Genomic DNA, 6678 nt, shown 5'->3' on the forward strand with positions numbered 1-6678 from the left:
CAACGTACCTGTCCTGAAGCGAGTCCTGACGGGACAGCGCACACATCTGCAGATCTATTCCACTGAGCAGCTGCACAGCACCCAGCCGGCCCACAGCTTCCTGGGCCTTGGGATCTGAAAAGGAGAGAACAGTGCGCTGGACCAGGCGTCTTACCTTTAACATGGATCCCCCGAACAGGCTTCAGGGAACCCAACCTGGAGATCCCGAAACTAATGGGATTTCCCAGCGGGGTTTGTCACCCTCAGCAGTGCCAACACTCGGGGCCCTGCAGTCCTACGGTGGGGCTGCCCCGTGCAGGTGCAACAGCCCTCGTGCCCACCTGTTTTCCATCTGCAGGCATTGCTGCACAGCCCCCGGGGAGGAAGGGAGGCCGCACAAACTGGCCCTGGTTGAGAACCACTGATCTACAGCTTTTCGTCGATCCTCAAACGTAAATGTTTCAGGAAATAAAAGCAAAGTGTCTCACTATGTTTTGAATTTAAAATCAGTGAGTTCTCTGGCCGAGCAGATGGCTCTAGATCTGGTCTGGTGGTGATGGTGTCGAGCTCTCGGGCAGCCATAGTTACACCTGCTACCCCATGCCCCAGCATGCAGGTCTGGACGATTGTTTCCAGAACAACCGTCGGCCCACAGAGGGGCCCCGACTCATCTCAACAGGACAAACGCAGGAGCAAACCTCTGGCCTTACTTCCAGTTCCCACACTGGCCAAACCACCTCCTGCTCCTGCTAGCGCCATGCCTGTCTCAAAAGCAATGATGCCAGAGAGGACACAGGCCGTTCACACCAGCTCCACGTTCTAGCCAGGGAGGCACGTCACATCTGCCCACAGACTTCTAAGAAGTCCCTTCCAGACAGACCTACAGGATTATCACTTCCTGGAAAGAGACCCTCCTGGTCAATCCCACTGTATCAAAAGCTTGCCACATGCTTACATACACACATCTCAACCAATCCTCTGAACAAGCCTCATTTCATAGAGGAAGAAATGCAAACTCAGTGGTTCGTGTCTTGCCCGGGTTCCCAGCTGCAAGCCTGGACGAAGGTCTGACCGTAGGCTACTCGGGAACAAACGCCGCCTGGCGGCAGATCTAGGAAATGTCAGGCTACAAACCATTCTTAGTGCTCACTGTTCTGAGCACTGAGCGTAGAAATAGCCACTTGCTCTTTGCCCCGACGTCACAGGTGCAGCAGAGCAGCTGCGTCTGTGGTGCTGGCAGGTCCAGCATCTGCAGGGCAGTCATCCCTACCCTCCACAGGCAGCCAGGCTCCGCCTCACGTGATGGAGCTGGCCTTTGCCTCTCCTCTTACCTTCGTCTGGATCGTGAAGGTCATTCATTCTGGCTAACGTTCACCCCTGGAGCTGATGTTCCCAGGCTGTCACCTTTTTCCCTGTAATAAGAAATAATAAAAACACTTGGCCCAGAATCAAGTAGTCAGGCGGTGCACAATGACATGTTGGTCAATGGACAACAGTGGTCGCAGACTGTTGGTACCGTACAGCCCAGGTGGGCAGCAGGCTATACCATCTAGGTTAAGTACACTCGACGACGTTCACAAAAACGCCTGACCACCTAACAACGCATTTCTCAGAGCATGTCCCCCTTGCATTAAGCAACGTATGACTGTGTAATACATGCTGACTGCCCTTGTTACTATTAACCAGACACCAGCAAATCTTCCCTACTACTCCTAGATAATTCTGGAACACCTGCCCGCCCTCGACAAGGTGTGTAGCACAAATTAGCCACCAAGCATCCTACTTTATTCTCCCACCGGCAGTACTCAGAACTCACGATGCCACCATCACTTTTCAGACCCTCCATGGCCAGCCCGAAGTGAGGATCGAAGGACTGAGGCTGCCTCGGGCCAGCACCTGGCAGGCTGGTGTCTGGTGAACGCGGCGGCACAGCGCAGCCAGGAGGGTCCTCCTGAGAAGCTACTGACCAAGGGACCCGAAGTCCACCAAACAAGATGGGACAAGGTGACACAGGAAACAATGCTCTGGAGTTTTGAAAACTCTTGCGTGCTGGAGGAAGCTGGCACGGCTGGCCTGCAGAACTGTCTGTCAAGTTTAAATCCTGCAACTTTATTTCTAGAGTTTCCAGCTGCACCGCCCAGAAAACTTGTTTTTAAGCCGCAGAGTAGCTACCTGTGAGTGCTTTGTATAATTCTAACCCACCTAAGATAACGTGAATTATTTCAGACCGTCAGGTGGCATTATTCAGCTCAGCCCCTCAGAGGAAAATTCTGGTGCCACCATTTTTTCTCACTCAATGTGAAGCTCTCCAGCAAGTTGGCCTCAGTGAACCCCAACCGCATTTCCCACTCATCATGTGCCAGTGGCCCACCCCTCCCTCCCGCTGTCAAGTGCATAACCTCGTGATCTGAGGCCACATGAGACCCAGGGAGAATCAGAGCTTCTACACCACAGGCTTCAGGTTGCCAGTGAACGACACCAACAACCCAGCACACTGTCAAGTGTCAGACTATTCATCATCCAGGCGTCCACAGGCCAGAACACTGAGCGTAGACAAGCCTCTCTTCTCTCTGCCACCCAATGACACAAACGTGACACCGCAGCCACATCTGTAACGCCTCTAGGGGCAGTGTATACGGGAGCTCAAATAAATAGTTCAATTTCTTATTCCCCGACCGTAGGATGTCATGGCAAATGGGTTGAATTTGCAAAAAAGTTATGCTTCAGGGGCGAACCTGTTGCAGCACCAACGTGTCTACTTGTCCGGGACCCCAGCATGTCCTTCCAGGCCCTTCGTTTCCAGCAGGCAAGCTCCCTAGAGGAAAAAAACCCCACATGACAAGACTCTGACGCGACCACATGGAGGCACTTCACCCGGACTGTGTCTTGCCCATTTGGTCTCCTGGGAGACCCTGCACCAGGCCTACATGTTTCTAGGAAACTCCAAACTCCAAACCCAGTTACTCTCCCCCTGTACTGCCTGCTTAACCGGGGGTGCGTGGGAAAAGCAGGTGACAACATAGCGGCAGCGTATGAAATACAATAAAGTACCAGCCGCTGTAGCCCACCGCAGACATCAGGTGACCAAGGGACCCGGACTGTGAGCAGTCACCCGTCCCAGCAGGAGGCCACCTCGCCAAGCGGGAGCATTCCCGCTCCCTGTCGTTCAGAAACGGCCTAACTGTAGACAACGGGCAATAAGCAGTGGCAATCAGCCCGTTTCTTAGAATAAAAAGGAAAACAGAGGAGCAGGAGCATGAGTGACTCTCGTAGCCTCAGTTAGAGGAGGCAGCCGGCGCTACAGGGTCGCCACCGCGCCCCGCCGCATCCGCCACGGCCTGCGGCCACCCCGCCACCCCGCCTGCAGCCGCGGGGCTGGGACAGCGCAGGGAGCGCGGGCGGAGGGGGTCCTCGGCCCGGCCCACGAGCCCGCTCCCCGCCCCGGCCCCCCGAGGGCCCCGCTCGGCCGCCCCGCCCGTGGGGACTCACCAGGCAGCCCCGGCGCGCCCCGAGCGTCCAGGGGCGGAGAGGCTGGCGGAGGGCGCGCGGGCGGTCAGCACCTGAGGGTCCGGCCCCGAGACCGCGCGACTCCACCACAGCTGCCACCTCCGCTGCCATCGCCGGAAAGAATGCGGCTAAGCGCGCCGCACCTTTTATAGGGCGTACGGCGGCCCGCGAGGGCCAACCGCGCCCGCCCCGCAGCGCCCTCTGGCGGACCCGCCTGGCCGCGCCGCGCCGCGTGGTGCTTCCCGGCGTGCGCTGGTGCCCGGGCTCCCCTGTCGCGCCCCTGGGCTCCCCTGTCGCGCCCCCGGGGCCCTTCCCAGAGCCAGCCAGGCCCAGCCGGCGGGAACTCTCACCCTCCTGCCCCGGCCTCCGGCTCCGTCCGATGGGGGCGATCCCTGCGCAGCCGTGGGTCCTCCTCCTACGTAGGGTGGGCCCCACCTCCCATGGCTGGCAGGACTGCAGGGGTCAACCTATGCAAAGCCCTACGACAGTGCCAGGCACACAAGACTCGACAGTGTCTTCCGCAGTCCCGTTCTCCCACCCCACGAGCGTCCCTGAAGCTGGGGCCACCTCTCTGTTCCCTGCAGCAGGGCCTCCTGCTCTCTGGGGAGCCCTAGTTGAGCTGCTCCGCCGGCCCCAGTCCCTTGGAAATCTCTGCCCCGAGGCTCGGCAGAGGCCCTGCCAGAGGCTGCACGGAGGACGCTTTCCTGTAGGGAACTCTGCCTTCACCCCTTCCAGAGCCCTCCCAGATGCAGCTTCTGACTGGCACTGTGGGCGGCAACATTGTGCTTCCTCTTTTATGCAGAAGCTTTTGAGGTGGGTCAGGGAAGGCCCACCATGGATTCATTAGCTCCTGATGCTTCTCACAAGCGAACAAGTTATTGCTAACCTGGGCAGCTGTGGGGCTGATGCAGGGTCGGTGAGACGAGGAGTCGAAAGAAAGATTTCTTGGACTCTCAAGATCTGGCAGTAGTGTTCTTTTTATTTAGAGAATAGTGTGGAATAGCATGGGGACAGGACCCATGGGCAGGCAGAGCTTCTGCTGCATGGGGACAAGACCCATGCGCAGTGAAGAGCTGTAGGCATGGGGACAGGACCCATGGGCAGTCAGAGCTCCTGCTGCCAGCATGGGGACAGGGCCCACGGGCAGTCAGAGCTGCTGCTGCTGCTGCTACATGGGGACAGGACCCATGGGCAGGCAGAGCTCCTGCTGCTGCCCTGAGTTGAGGGTTAGGGCTAATTTTATAAGGCATAGGTACGTGACTTATTTTTACTGGAAAAAGAAAAGATGATGTAAAAAGTCATTAAATGATTTCAGTGCAGATGGGGTCTGGTTATTGTGCGGTCATATAACTTTAGATACGAATCTGGCCATATAGATCAGCATGTAGGTGAGGATGCCCCGGGCTTCTCTCCCTGGGGCAGCCCTAATTCATACCATAAAAAAAGTCCACTGGGTAGTATAGTTTGGCATGTAGGCCAGGTCACCTTGGGCTTCTCTAGCTGGGGCAGCCTTAATCCACATCAGGGCGACCTATGGAGCTGGCTGCACCTCAGTGTAAGTTCTCGCCAACGTGGCGCCCAGGTGAGAACCCTACAGGATTCTCTGTGATTGCCACTGTCTGCCCTAGGAGGGCAGAGGAGCTCCCGGCACCCACACCTGCCTCCTGCGTCTGGCCATTGGGGCTAGAGGCCGGGCGTCCCCTTTGGCCACCTGCCATGAGCATCCCCTGCAGTACCCCAGCCCTGAGCAGGCGGGGTGCCCTCCCCTTGGAAGTGCAGTACAGACAGAAGGAGCAACAGGGACCTGGCTTCCTGGGGACCTGGGGACAGGCTGGGCTGGTTTGAGAAAGGAATGAGCTCTCCCCTTCCATCCACCCCAAAGCCTGGAGGAAGCTAAGTCCCAGTGAATGGACCAGCTGGGAAGCTAGAGACCTGATTCTCTGAGACAGAAAAGTTTCCAGAACTCTGGAGAGGGACTTCCCAGGCCTGCCGCAGAATACCTTGTCTACCTGGACCCAGTGCTCCCCAACCCTGGCCCTGGCCCCGGCTGACTGACGTGCTTCTGTCCTCGAAGCAGTTGGCCACCCTGTTGAACTGGGTGACGGCGGTGCAGATGGTGGATCCCAGTGCTCCTTACCCTTCTTGTCCCGCTGGGACCAGATGGAGCCCAGGCAGTGGTCGGGCACCCCCTTCTTGAACAGCTCCTGGGGAGCAGAGGGAGTGTCACCTGGCCCTACCATACCCCAGAGCTCAGCATCCACGGTGCCCCCAGTCCTGGGCAGGGTCATTGGTCAGAGCTGGAGCTCAGGAAGCTGAGGACGTGGCTCGAGCCTGTAGGAGTCCCTGGGTTTGTTCTTGCCCACTGTGGGCTCCCAGCACGGGATGGCCCAGGACTCAACACTGTGGGAGGGGAGGGGCCCTGTCACCAGCCCAGACTCCCTGACTCCAAGCCCAGAAGGCGGCTCTCGCCTGCCCATCCGGAGTGGACGTCTTCTACCCCAACCAGCCCTGCACTCTGACCTGCTCTGTCGGGGACTCAGTGCTGTTTCTGCTGTTGGCAGCCCGGTCTCTCAGCAGCGGCCCTGGCCGGGTCAGCCTTGGAAAGTGGAGGTCCGCGCTGCTGAGCCTGTGCAGCACCTCCCTCCCTGCCACCACGGCCGCTCGGCTCATGAGCCCGTTGGGTGAAGACAGGGCGGCTGGGGAAGAGCTGACCGCGCTCACAGACGGGCCGTCCTGTGCTCGTGCTTATTAAAATCCTCCTCTGCTCAGGTCCCCCTTTGATAGCCATTGACGTGGGACTCAAATAGCCTCACATTTTCGGCCCATTCAGAGAGGCCCATTCACAGGCCTCTTCCCCAGATGTCCTTGTCACCAGTCTGGTTCCCTCCAAGTCCCTGGTCATCCGGATAAACCATTGGCCCCACACTCAGCACAGAATCTCTCATCTAGATGCTTCCCCTTCCAGGCAAAATGAACAGCCAGTGGCTCTGCGTGCAGTTCTCCCACTGGGAGGATGTCCCCTCACCGCTGCCCGTCAGGAGCACCCCAACGGGCTGGAGTGCGGCAGCTGTCCCCTCTGGTGGTGTCTGTGTTCCGAGCAGAACCATCTGGAATCCAGGCCTAGGCTTTCTCTTCCTTGTCAACTGGTCCGGGGAAGTCCTGAGGCCCGAGGTGCAGGCCGGGAGAGAGAAG

The 6678-nt window shown here is 58.3% G+C and overlaps 1 long non-coding RNA gene and 2 other non-coding genes across 3 annotated transcripts; all 3 read right to left on the bottom strand.

Annotated features, from left to right (window-relative positions):
• LOC124234132 (uncharacterized) lies at positions 1-3622 on the bottom strand. The gene is made up of 4 exons (XR_006887233.1): positions 3469-3622; positions 2715-2794; positions 1311-1391; positions 1-114 (listed from the first exon to the last, which is right to left on the bottom strand). It is a non-coding gene; the product is annotated as an uncharacterized LOC124234132 (long non-coding RNA).
• Positions 1096-1229, bottom strand: LOC124234133 (small nucleolar RNA SNORA43). The gene has a single exon (XR_006887234.1). It is a non-coding gene; the product is annotated as a small nucleolar RNA SNORA43 (small nucleolar RNA).
• On the bottom strand, positions 2480-2610 carry LOC124234134 (small nucleolar RNA SNORA17). The gene has a single exon (XR_006887235.1). It is a non-coding gene; the product is annotated as a small nucleolar RNA SNORA17 (small nucleolar RNA).
• Positions 3623-6678: the final 3056 nt, after the last annotated feature.

The sequence above is a fragment of the Equus quagga genome, unplaced genomic scaffold (genome assembly GCF_021613505.1).
Source record: "Equus quagga isolate Etosha38 unplaced genomic scaffold, UCLA_HA_Equagga_1.0 71606_RagTag, whole genome shotgun sequence".
NCBI classification, from domain to species: Eukaryota; Metazoa; Chordata; class Mammalia; order Perissodactyla; family Equidae; genus Equus; species Equus quagga.